This window comes from Chelonus insularis, unplaced genomic scaffold (assembly GCF_013357705.1).
Source record: "Chelonus insularis isolate UGA/USDA-ARS -01 unplaced genomic scaffold, ASM1335770v1 contig_71_pilon, whole genome shotgun sequence".
Lineage (NCBI taxonomy): Eukaryota > Metazoa > Arthropoda > Insecta > Hymenoptera > Braconidae > Chelonus > Chelonus insularis.
The window spans coordinates 74,812-87,698 of NW_023276721.1; positions in this window are offsets into that span (position 1 = coordinate 74,812).

Here is a 12,887-nt window from a genome sequence, read left to right on the forward strand (position 1 = left end):
TATCTAACTAGATAGCTGTACGTTTAACAAGATCTCAATTGATTTTACAAATGGAAAACTTCAATTTAGTTACGGAGATCTACGGAGATTGAAGTAGATATATACAGATTAAAGTAGATTGAATCGTGCCGAAAAAAAGTTCTTCCCAGATCTCCATAAATTCACGTAGATCTACTTTATTTTTTCCGGGAATTGACTTATTTTGGGTTTGATTTAATCCATACAGAATAAATTAAAAGATAAGGGATGATCAAACTGAGGAAGAAATTATTGTTGAAGCTAAGTGTATTTTGAGAACCAAAAATTATTGATTGAGTTCATTTATTTAGAGCTGAAAGATCGATAGCGATCAAGCTACACCGTAGGATGTGGTCAGGAGAGGTGCGCACACACAATAGAAACTTTTTTTGAGCTTATCAGTTTTATTATAAAAATAAATTTATTACGTTAACAATTACTTATTAACAATTTACGAGCTTAACTGAACTTTATTGAAACTGAATAGAATTTATCAAGAGCTTAAAATGATTAAGATTTGCAAAATAGGAACGAGCGATTTGTCGAGCGCTAAAACAAGAGCTAGGATAGGGCGAGCGGATCCGGTGAGCTCGACTGAGCACGAGCTGGGACAAGAGTGAGTCCAACTGACAGGTTGCGATTAACCTCTCGCAACACTAAGTTAATAAAAAAATTTTTTTCTTGTACATATATGTGGTGTTTAATGTCTCATTGAAGCACTTGAAAATTTTTCTTATTATCTATGTCCGTTATATTTATTCAAATACAATAAATATTACGCTTTTGACAACTACTAAAATTAAAATTGTTATTTAAAAAGAAATACTACTTACATTACTGAATTCTTTATAAGAATCCGATGAAACGTCAGCTCTGGATTTTTTTTTTCAATTTTTGCATTCTCAATAGACACAAACACTAGCAGTTCCAACCATTATTGAATTTATGAATAAATCGTTAATAATTATTACGATTTGTCACAACTGAAGTCGCTTTATAATTAGTAGTTCTTTTCTCAACCGTAGTGAGACAATGAGTCCACCAGTCTAGCTGTTGCTACTTGTACCTGATGTCTTACAGCCCAGAATTTGCCCACTCACGAATTAAACTATTAAATTATAATTTTTAATGCCCGTAATACACCAGGAAGTTTTATACCAGACTTCCACTGGTTAATGGTACGTGAAATAAGTCAAGTAATTAACTGGCTTGCAAGCAGAACCTCTAGTTTATTTATAATAATAATTACAATAATTAAATTTAAGTTCGCAAGCTGTCGCGACTCTATTGCAGGTTACTAATGAATCATACGCGGAACGTTCCAACGCTACACCATATACGATTACAAGATTAATTGATTTATTATAATTTAACAGTAACAATTAAATTGAGCGTTATATTATACAATTATTGAGTCTGCTGTACACACGATAACAATGCGTGACCTTAGCCAGCAACGGTTTCTCGAACCTTCGAGTCTCTTGTTGAGTTGTGAGTTTAAGGCGTTAGTTACTCGAGAACAAAGTAAGATATAAAGTTAACTACTAGAAGATAAGAAGATAGTCGAAATGACACAAAATTCATGCAAGAATTAATAAGATGTAGAGCAGGCCTACGCTTGTTACGTCGTATCTCCCTCGTCGAATTCTCCGAATGGACGACGATAGCTCCTGCCGGTCTTTCTGGTTCCTCCAGACATCTGTCTTGCTCTCGCCCGAGATTTCTTGACGATGTTTTAATTCACAACTGAACTCGTCTTCTTGTAGGGATTTTACCGACTTCGATAACTTAATTGCGATAAGATACTCTTACTTTTATGGTTACTTCTCGAGTATGCCGCAGCTTGTTCTCTTGCTGCTGCACGATCTCCGTGTATCCCTACTAATCAATAATTTAGGGCAGTGGGGCCACTGCATGGTCCCTAATCGGGTCATCTGTTTTGAGGGATGGCTTAATTCACGCCGTCACCCGACGGCACCCGATGTTAATCGATTGCCAATTGCGAGCATTGACAGGCTGAGCGCGAGATCGCTACAATCCTCGTCTCAGCTACCCCCTTCTAGATCGATGCTTAGCCTGGTCCGATAGCTCGAATCGTTATAGCTCCCTTCAGCATCGTTGATGAAGTGACCCCTATGGGTGTTGGCGTACACATGATCATTGATTGTCATAATAATGTATGTTACAATAACTTACCTTATTTCAAGTCAACCATTATTATACATGGCGCCTCCCAGTTCAATAAAAAATTTCGTATAAATTTAATTATTGTAATGATTTTTTTTCGTGATGTGAGAGAGTATCGTATGAGACTATCGATTACTTAGATTCGATTATTATAGCTTGCCCAATTTTAACGATCGACAGAACGTCAACTCGTGTTTGTATATAATTATTTATTAGAGGAATGTGCCAGTTATTTATTTTATTTTGAATCAATTTCGACAATAATACAAGTTCTGAAGGTAACACACATAATTAGTTTTATAGTAAGAACAAAGGAAAAAAAAAATTTTGACTAGGAAAGTTGCCACGATTAATGTTGTAAATTATAAAATAACAAGTAAACATGTTTTGAAATGTCAGCAGCGAATCCATGGTACTCGCAACATAAAGGCTAAGTTGTGAGGCTAAATCGGAAAAGTTTTGTTTTATTATATTTTTTTTTTTTAAATTAAGAAAGAAGGAATTGCTCTTGTATTAGTGCCTACTGGTTGATTGTTGAGGTAATTCGATCATCTCGCCTGACTCCAGGCGCAAGTATCTCGGGTTGTCCTCTGTTTTCTTGGCCCTTTCTTTCTTTTCCCTTGGAACTCGTCTCTTCAGACGAGCATGTGGTTCGTGCTGTGGAAGACGTGCGATGCATAATTCACACCAAGGATTGAGTAACTCGAGCGGGCCCCCGCATCCAGAACAGCGATCCCTGCGTGATCGATCATGATAACTTCTCTAAGGACACTTGTCGATAGTGGTATTGTCAGCCAAGCATTCTCTGCAGAAATCAGATCTTATAGGTTTAGGACACCTTTTCCAAATGTGATCTTCTGAGCAGCAATTAACGCAACTATTAATCACTTTTGGACGTAACATGGTGAGCACTGTTTGTATCTCGCAGGGTTTCGTTTTTACCGTTTTGCGATCTCTCATCTGGCGATATTCTTCAGCCAGTTTCAACAAAGCGTCCTCCCCAGTTTTCAATGATGATTTTTGTAAATCAGTGACGTAGTACTCCTCTAGAAACTTACCTTTGTCGTCATTGAGAGTTACTACTGAAGGCGAAAGTACCTCTTTTACTCTGGCAGGCCCTTTATAACGAGGTGCCAGCTCAGCAGAGTAACCGTTACCAGCGTTGCTCAACACCCTGTTCGGGTAACTGTTTGAGAGATATTTCAACGGTTAAACAAAAAACTATTGACGATACAGAATCGAATAGAAGGATACTGCGAACAAAATGTAGACATTGAGACCTGAATAATGTAATGCTTTCGTACCCTGCTTAAAAAATCCTATTGGGAGAAGGGAGTTCAATAGGAAAATTGCGTCGCATACGTTTGACTTCTACGTACGTACGTATGTATGTACGTTTGTATGGATGTCAGCATTTTTTCAGTTTCTGATATCTTAAGAACGGATCGAGAGATCAACCCTAACTAAAATATATTCGAAAGATATTATTTTAAAGAAAATCTAAAAGGAATTTAAACGGATTTGGTCAAGCTGTTTTTTTTTTATGACAATAAAACTAATGAATAGATAAAGAAATTAGCTATCAAAAACACTTTAATGCCAAACAATAACAATTTAATTCAAATATTAAGTCGATATTGACTAGACATTATTGTTTACAACCAAATATCACCTTTAACAATCACGCATTGTTCATAACTATTCAAATTCGTAATAAACAATTGAAAATCGCATTAATGAATTAACTCATGCGTATATCACATGAATTTGGATGTCGTTGTCAAAATAATATTATTTATGGAAAAATATGACTCTTAACAATTATGAATTGTTTACAACAATTCAAATTTGTTATGAACAATTGGAAATTGTATTTATCGATCAGATAATGCATATCTTGCATAGGTTCAATGATCAATGATGATATGTGACTCTTAAAAATTGTGCATTCTTTATAACTATTCAAATTTGTTATATACAATTACTAGTGGGAAGTACATCGTGTTAGCGCAGACAAATTGTGCTCAGACCTATTTTTTTTTTATTATCCATCGAACCTTGATAAGATTCTACATTTTTTTATAGGTTTGATTTCTCCAACATCCTATTGAGGTTTGAATAATAATTTGAAACATTTCAAAGTCACATTATCCTATTCAATTATTTAGTTTGTCATTCCAATATCTTTCGTTATTCCCCATAGTAACCCTATTAGACTTTTTTCGGATGGCGAAAATTTCTTAGCTTTTCCTATTCAAATTTTAAAAAAGCCTATAGGATTTAGTCTTTCTCAATAGGAATGTTTAAACAGTGTATATGATTCTGCATCGTCTCCACTTATACTTGACAAAAAAATATAGATAGATATATTTTCTTTGTATCCAACATGGCAAAAACCAAAAAAGTATTACTAAATGATTTAACTCGACATGCATACAATCTATAGCTCTAATTACGTGTATGATTCCAGCTCGGTGAAAACTTCCTTTTTGGATTAGTCTTACAGCTGCTGGAGATGTTGAAAAAACTATATAACGCCCACGTAAACTTGCAATTGCCTTGGACGTCCGATGAACAATACGGCAAACACTAGGTACACTGATTCCCGTAAAATCACCCAGTCATATAAAAATTGCTTGTTCCGAAGAATCGTAATGCAACTTATAATTGTATTGTAAAATATTTGTATGTCACCATCTACTGACTATTAGACTAACGACAGTTTGTTAGTTAACGACGATTGCTTGACGATTAGATTGTTTATAGCAACGAGGGGAGAGTTTGTTCATCTCCAGTTTTTGACTGAGACTTGAGTTGACCGCACAGATTCTTTCTTTCTTGTTAATTGCTGTTAATCTTAAATAAACTTTTTTCTTTATTTATTAATTTTCCAAAGTTGTTTTTTGTTCTTACTTACAGTATTATGGGTGGAATAGTACCATTACTACGAAATACCAAGAAAAAATTAAACGTATAATGAAAAAAAACTTTTCTACATACAAAAATTATTGTGAATTGATCATCGAAATGCTCGCATTACATACTTAGAAGTATTCTGTACTATCATTCTTTCAATCTGGAGAAGAATTTCTATAAACAAAAAAATTTGCCGTAGCTGAGATAGAACCCTTATCGGTAGAATGAAAGTCTGGTGTTCTGACCATAGAGCTAGCATACATTCATTTGTAATTCTATATTTATTAATTATAAGCTGTCGGCTTGGGTACGGAGAGTGGAAATAGAGCTTGCCAGCGAAGCGCCGGAACTCACCGTGGATTGTTTTGATTGTTTTTTGATGTTTATCATTACGAATTGTTTAAAAAATAATCTTTTAACTAATGTAGCTATACATAATTTGAAAGATAAGTTTTTTTACACTGTTTGATTTTTTTATTATTTTTTCGTCATTGGTTAGAGAAATAATTATGAAAAAAATTGAAATTGATGTTTGAAATTAATTTTGGTATCCTAAAATTGGCGAAATTTTGGTTTCCGTGGCGCCGCCATTTGAGGGTGTCTTTAGATAGATCGACCAAAAAAAAGTCGAAAATGAAAAGTAAAATTTTTCGATATCTTGCTTCGTTTTCGAGATATCGAGGTTCAAAGTTTCAAATTTCGAAACACGTATTTCATAGGATATCTTGATAATTTTACATTATTAATCATTTGTAGCGATAAAAATAAAAGGATTTCTTTGTATTTTTCAATAAATATGAATAAATAAGCGTTAAAAACAATTTTTTTTACAGTTTTTTTAAAATTTTTTTAATGTTTTCATATTGTGCAACAAATAATAAAATTATTGAGTAGAATAAGATTCTTAAATAGATCTACTAACAATCTCTAGCGGCGAAATAATTGATTATCGATCGTGTATAATGAATATAATCCAGAATTACATAGAAAATTAGAAAATTTCTTTTTATCACGTATTTTAATACAAAAAATCCGTATGTTAGTTTGCTATCAAAACATGCATATTTATAAATGAATTTAATACTTTGCATCAATTTCATTAATTAATCATTTACATCCTTATTATTTTATAAGCATATAAACATTTTCAAAGAATTCTTGCAGTAGCAAATTTTAACAATTAATTAAATCTTATAATTTTATAATAATTATTTTTTTTTTTTTGAATTCAAACACATTTTTTTTTAAGTATGAACGTTTTTATGAAGATAAATTTTTGAAAGATTTCCTAAAGACGTAAAATTGTCATTATAAAGAAAGTATCAATATATACGAAAAAAATATTGTGGATTCATCGCATGGCATTATGTTTTCGTTTCTTTATTGTTTTCGATTGTTTCTTTTAATGAATAGAATAAGTAAATATCTTCATCCAATACACATGAACTATGAAACTAAGGATAAAAATTTTTGCACCATGTGATGTAGAACAACCAATGTTTTTTCAAAATGATGTGCATGATTGCCTTTTTATAATCCGAATAGAATACTTTTTCTGTCGATTTTGACCAGTAATAGTCAAATGAAATGAATTTAATAGATAATTAAAGCGTATCATCAAAACTTAAGTCAAGAAGGGTATCAATGAAAACAGATTCTTTTAATAGTTCCTACGAAGTAAGCTTTTCGTCAGATATAGATATTGCAGTAATAAAATTTATCTTCTCTTTTATTTTAGTACTGTTATGTCTTAACGTACAATTGATTAATTATATTGATTGAAATAAAAGACACGAACATAGAATTCTTCGTTTTTGCCCTAGTTTTGCAGCCAATAGACGGGGAAGGAGTACAGGGATTGTAAAAATTGATTATACCAGTGATTTAATTTCAAAGTGACTTTTTTAAGTCGTATATTAAAAAGTTGTTTCAATAAAACAGAATAAACATTTTTGAATAAAATTATAATACCTTGAATTAACAGCAAGTAAATCCACAGAATGTACAATTTGAGATGAGGAACCCAATAGACAATTGATTTAAGACAGGAACCACAATTTGAACACTGATTCACGATCGTTTGGTCCAAACAAGACTTCGCAACTGAATATTGAGTTTTTACAATGGTATAAATATTATTTGAAAAAGGCGTTGACTTTTCCGAGAGTAGAAAAAGTCACAACCAATTAGCTTTGTGATTTTTAAGTTATTCAATTTTATTGGTAAGAACTAATACTTCAGAAAGCACACAATCCCTTCCATATTGGTGACACCTTAGCATGAAGGTATTTTACTTGCTACGCACCGACGTCACCGGGCGTAATTATCTTCCTAATTGTTTCTACTAATATGTGCTGAAATGGTACAATTTCCTTAGAGTAATTTAAAAGGTGTTACAATAGGCATTGATTATCAATTTATTTTCATTGCTACAAAATTTTAAGTTCTATTGCATGTATGTGAGATACAGATGATTTATTACTTATTGGTCAAACTGTTCAAAGTAACATTAATTGTTTCATTGCTTCTTTCGTAATTTTTATAGAATACTTCATTAAATTAAAATTAACATGATCATAAATTATTGATGATATTTCGAATTTCACGCTATGTAAATAATTAATAGGTTAAGAGAAATTTGTTTTTTTCAATTTAAAGAATATTACAAAATCATCAAACACAGAAAATATTTTAATAATAACAGAATAATTAATAAAACGATTCAATGTGGAGAAATAATTGGTAATTACTTCTCAAAATTGATAAAAACACACAAACGTCACAGTACTCTTAGAAAAAAATGAAGTTTGAATAGATCTATCCACAACATTATTTACAATTTCAACATTGAAATAATCAAGTATGTTTAGATGTCCTATTGTGTCAATTGCATCTTGAATTTTTGGCTCTTCTAATACAATCTTTGTTATACTTTATCTATGAACTTGGCATTGTAGAAGATATTTTCGAAATGATTAAAAGTAGTTATAAATCTATCTTGTATAATTATAATTCTATTTTTGCTTTATGAATAGGATGAAATGAATCATCTAAGTTTATTGAGAAAATATACATGAGAGATTTTCAAATTATGTTAAAACCGTATTAGTTTTCTGAATAAACATTTTGTTTAAAAAAAATTCAATCATGAAAAAGTACATTATTATTATTTACTTTGATATTTATCAAATTAATAATATTGACTTAACTTAAAATTAATTAACTCATTAGAATTTTACTTGAAAAATTTGTTTAAAAATATCATCGTCAGCAGCCGAATTCTTAGAAAACTCTAGTGATCTTATTTGACCAGAAATCGGTGGTGAAGACTCTTTTTCAAATGCTTTCTTTTTAATATTTCTAATTCAAGTTCTTTCTTCTGCAACTCTGTCTTATATATTTCCATTTGTATAGTATTTCGTTTTTCAATAGTTTTTTTCATTAAATTGACCAATTCCATCTTCGAAAGTAGAAGATTGTTTTTTTGATCGACTGATGTATTCAATTTTACGTCTTTTAAAGTACTTGACTTGAAATTTCCTATTTTTGACGTACTTGGCATTCACCTTACTTTTTTTGAAGTACCGGCAACAACATCATTCAACGTTTGACTCAGTGTTTTTTTCAATTTCTTTGAGGACCACGTGTTCCATTTATCGATATTTTTATTCGATACTAAGTACTGTGAAATATGTTGAATATAAAATAATTATTGCTTCCTTAATAACATAATATACGTATCTGAGAAACATCTTGCTGATTAGGGTCAGCATCTTCTTCTATTTGTCCAGCATTAGAATCGTCTGGATTCTCCAACCCATCAATAGAATTTCGAATCATTTTGAGACAAGCTTCATCAACCAGATTGAGTTTACATGAAACATTGACTGAACCACCACCTACAACAATTATAACATTACATTAATTATCAAATTTTATCAAAAGAACTGATGCTGGAACAGCATCAGTTCTTTTAGTTGTTATCACGTTTTTACGATTTTCCACCAGTGCAATTTATTTTAATTTTTCTTCTACTGTACAATTTGGGCCTCGTTCTTTCTTTTGTATCAAATCCGCCATTGTTAATTTTTTACAATTAAAAGCTCTATGAATAAAATCAAATGAATAAGTGAAAATTTCTGACCAAAATTTCAAATCCTGATTAGTAATTGTACGTTACATTAATGAAAAATCAGTAATTTTTGTATTGTTAGTTTATAAAAAAATAATTTAAAAGGAGTAAAAAAAATAATATCACTTACATTTAATAAATGTAGAATTCTGCCAATAATTTGTTAACAAGATGAAAACCCGTATTGATTTAAGATTGAAGTGTATTGAATGTGCAATATGTTTAGCGAAGAGCTATTATATCGGTATTCCCGCGCGAGTGATAGTTCAGTGTTGCTGAATAGATGGTGTAACAGTAAATTTCCCTCATTACTTGTTTAATTTTTTAAAAATTGATAACACTAGTTAATCGACCGATTACTTAATGAACCATGGTCGAACTTGCCATTTATGTTAAGTGAGCAAAAATTTTCATTTCACCTGTAATGTCTGAATGCATTGTAATTATTTTACATAATTATTTCAAATATATTTTGAGAGGAGCTAAAAATGAACAGCAATAAAACTTAAGGATTGAGGTTAACGATTATTACTCAAGTTATTTTTCTTTGAGTTTTCCTAAAATTTCGTTAGAATAGAAAGAGTTTCGAAAAATAGTTGAGGAAATAATCTTTTAGATATTTCATTGCTTTTGGAAAAAGACAGTATGCTGAGAAAAGTCAGGTAAAGAAAAATCAATAAGTGATGTCAGACCTAAAGGCACCGAGGGAAAACCCAAGCACGCAAGGTGGACAGACAGGTAAAAGAAGGAAGAGAAAGCATGCGTAAAGGCAGTTTAAGAAACCCGCACGTAGATAGCCTGGGCAAAGAAAATTTGGATATTCAAATTCACCGGATTGGCAGAAAGGACATTAAAACTACCACCTCCAGCTTTTCAGAGGGCTCGGAACCGTGGATAAATAGTCCAGATTTTCCCAAAGAACTTTAGTCTCTGCTGAATTTTTGTCGGGCTTGGTACAATTTTTTGAGCTCCAGTCTACTTCATATTTTAAACTCATATTTGATTTTTGGAGGGGAATTTATTCTCAGTAACTCTAAAATTTTCCTTTAATTTATAATTATTCAAGAGAAACAATTCTTTTAGGATTTTCTTCTTGAAGAAAATAATTCTTCTATATGCTCATGTAAATTTACGTTTTTTTTTAACTCGAATCGACCGAAGAAATTTTTTTTCCTTTTAAAATAATAAAAAGAATGTTTCAATTCGTCGGGAAAGATTTAGTAAAGAGAGATCCTTGAGCATTATATAAGGTGAGCGAACGAGCGAAATCAAAGTCTACGAGAAAGAGAGAGAGAGAGGTGCTACACGGCGAGAGAACACAAGCGGCTGTAATTCAACCAACCAGGGAGCCTAGCCGAGTATCTTCAGGCAGCATCTCAGCTTGCTACGCGCCAACCTGCTGAAAAACGCTTCAACTTTCTGCTACCTATCAATTTCACCCTTGTAAAACAATTTCTGTTCAACTAAAGTGGACTTAAGAACCAATTAATTATAAATCACCTCGACCAGAATAAAAGGAATCATCTGTTGGTAACGTTTAAATTGTTCTTATAATTGTTAATAATTTTCTTTCAATAAATTTTGTTATTGGTTTTATATAAATCACACATTTCCACTGTCTCTATCGAAGATCCTCTCATCCCTGTCTATTGGTCGAAAGGCTAGAACTAAAAGCCTTGCTTCCCCCGTCCGAAGGACGGAAATTGAGTACCTCGCCTACTAGAACATAACTCTGGGAAATTATAACTACTCTCTTCGCGATGGCATTTTCCGGGACGCGTATACCTGCACCTTGAAATAGGCACAGGGATACACGCAACAAGCCCGAGGCCTTTCGACATACCACTACGAGTCCGACCTCAATTGGCCAGTTGTACTTAGTCCTACATGTCATATTTTGACTTTGCAGCCTCAGGCACAGGGCTTGGAATTTGGCCTCCCGTAGTACCAACTTTCTCCGCTTTGGTCGGCGGTCGCTAACGCGTCTCGCGCTCGGCGTGTTCGACGTACCCCCATTCAGACTGCCATATAGGGCAGTACGAAAGTGGGGTACGACGGATTGTAGTCTAATCTACCCCCGTTGTTGTGCGACATATCTTAAGAGCAGAGACATCTATGCAACCCCGGGGGCCCAAGCTAGGACTAAAAAGAGGAACTCAAAGTCTCTAAAGTTAAGCATATGGATTACATATTGACACCTTTAAAGAGCAAAAATACATAACAATTTTTGGGGGCTCATCCGGGATTGTAATGATCCTCTATGGAGAAATAGTTTAAATGTCTGATACTTCTGGATCATCTGATAATAATGAAAAAGGTTATTCGTCAAGAAGTACCGATGAACCAACATATCCTGAAGGTTTAGCTCCGCCCACGAGACCGAAAGTTTCAAGTTTGCTGATTCGGGTATCGGTGATTCAATAAATATATCAGAATCGAGTAAACTCGTTACATCTGACAAAAGTGATAATAGTGACAAAACGATAAATCAAACTCAAGCTCACGTAGAGACGGTAAATTTAGATATAAATGTGACGGAACAACGGAAAATGTCCGACAATCAAAATATATCTTTCAAAGATGCGTTAATATGCATTCCTATATTTACGGCCAAACCAGAAGAATTAATTGATTTTCCAAATTGTTGTGAGGAAGCAAAATGTATGATGCTAGAGCAAGTAGAATCAAATCTCACTAAATTAATTTTTGGTAGTAAATTATCTCCTTTAGTTAAAGATGCATTAAATAAAATAGCATATAACACTGTAAATAAACTTATAAGAGACCTTGAAAAAGTTTATATTCCTTCTAAAACACCTTTTTAGTTGCATGGTGAACTAGGAAGAATGTTTCAGAAAGATGATAAACTAGTAATAATCTTTGTTGATAGATTACGAAAAAAAGCAAAACAAATAGTAGAATGTTCTAAATTAAATAATCCGACTACCACTGCGAATGAAATTCAAATCGATAAAGATAATACTGATAAAGCCGTAGCTCAATGTTTTGTTCAAAATTCAAGAAATGAAATAGATCAACGAATGTCTCGATGTGACAACGTTACTGAGGCATTAGAAAAGGCAATAGAAATAGAAAGACGATCAATGGTGCGAAAAGAAATTCGTAAAGACCCAAATAGTACAAAAATTAAAGAAAATAAAAATGAAGATAAAAATTAACACATTAAATTTGTAATTAATAAACTAAATAACGATAAAGATAAAAGTTTATATAATAATAGTCTAGAAAAACGAAAGGTTATTTGTCATTCGTGTAATAAACGTGGTCATATAGAGAAACATTGTCGAGAAAAAAAAATAATAATTCACAAGCCAATTGTCAGCTTTGTAATAAAACTGGACATACTGCTAAAAATTGTTTTAAAAATCCAAATAGAGTTCCATCAAACGTAATATGTCAAATTTGAGGAAAAGATGGTTATATTGCTAAAACGTGTCGATAAATTGATAATTCGAACGAAAGTAATCGAGGAGAACTCGAATGTGTCTCGCCAGATGGGCGCGGGGTCAAAGGCACTTCAAAAGCGTCCAGTGACATTGACTTTCGAAGAGGAAACCGAAAACGAGTACTAATTATGAGCGTGAAATTAGAAAATTTAGACGATCTACCGTAT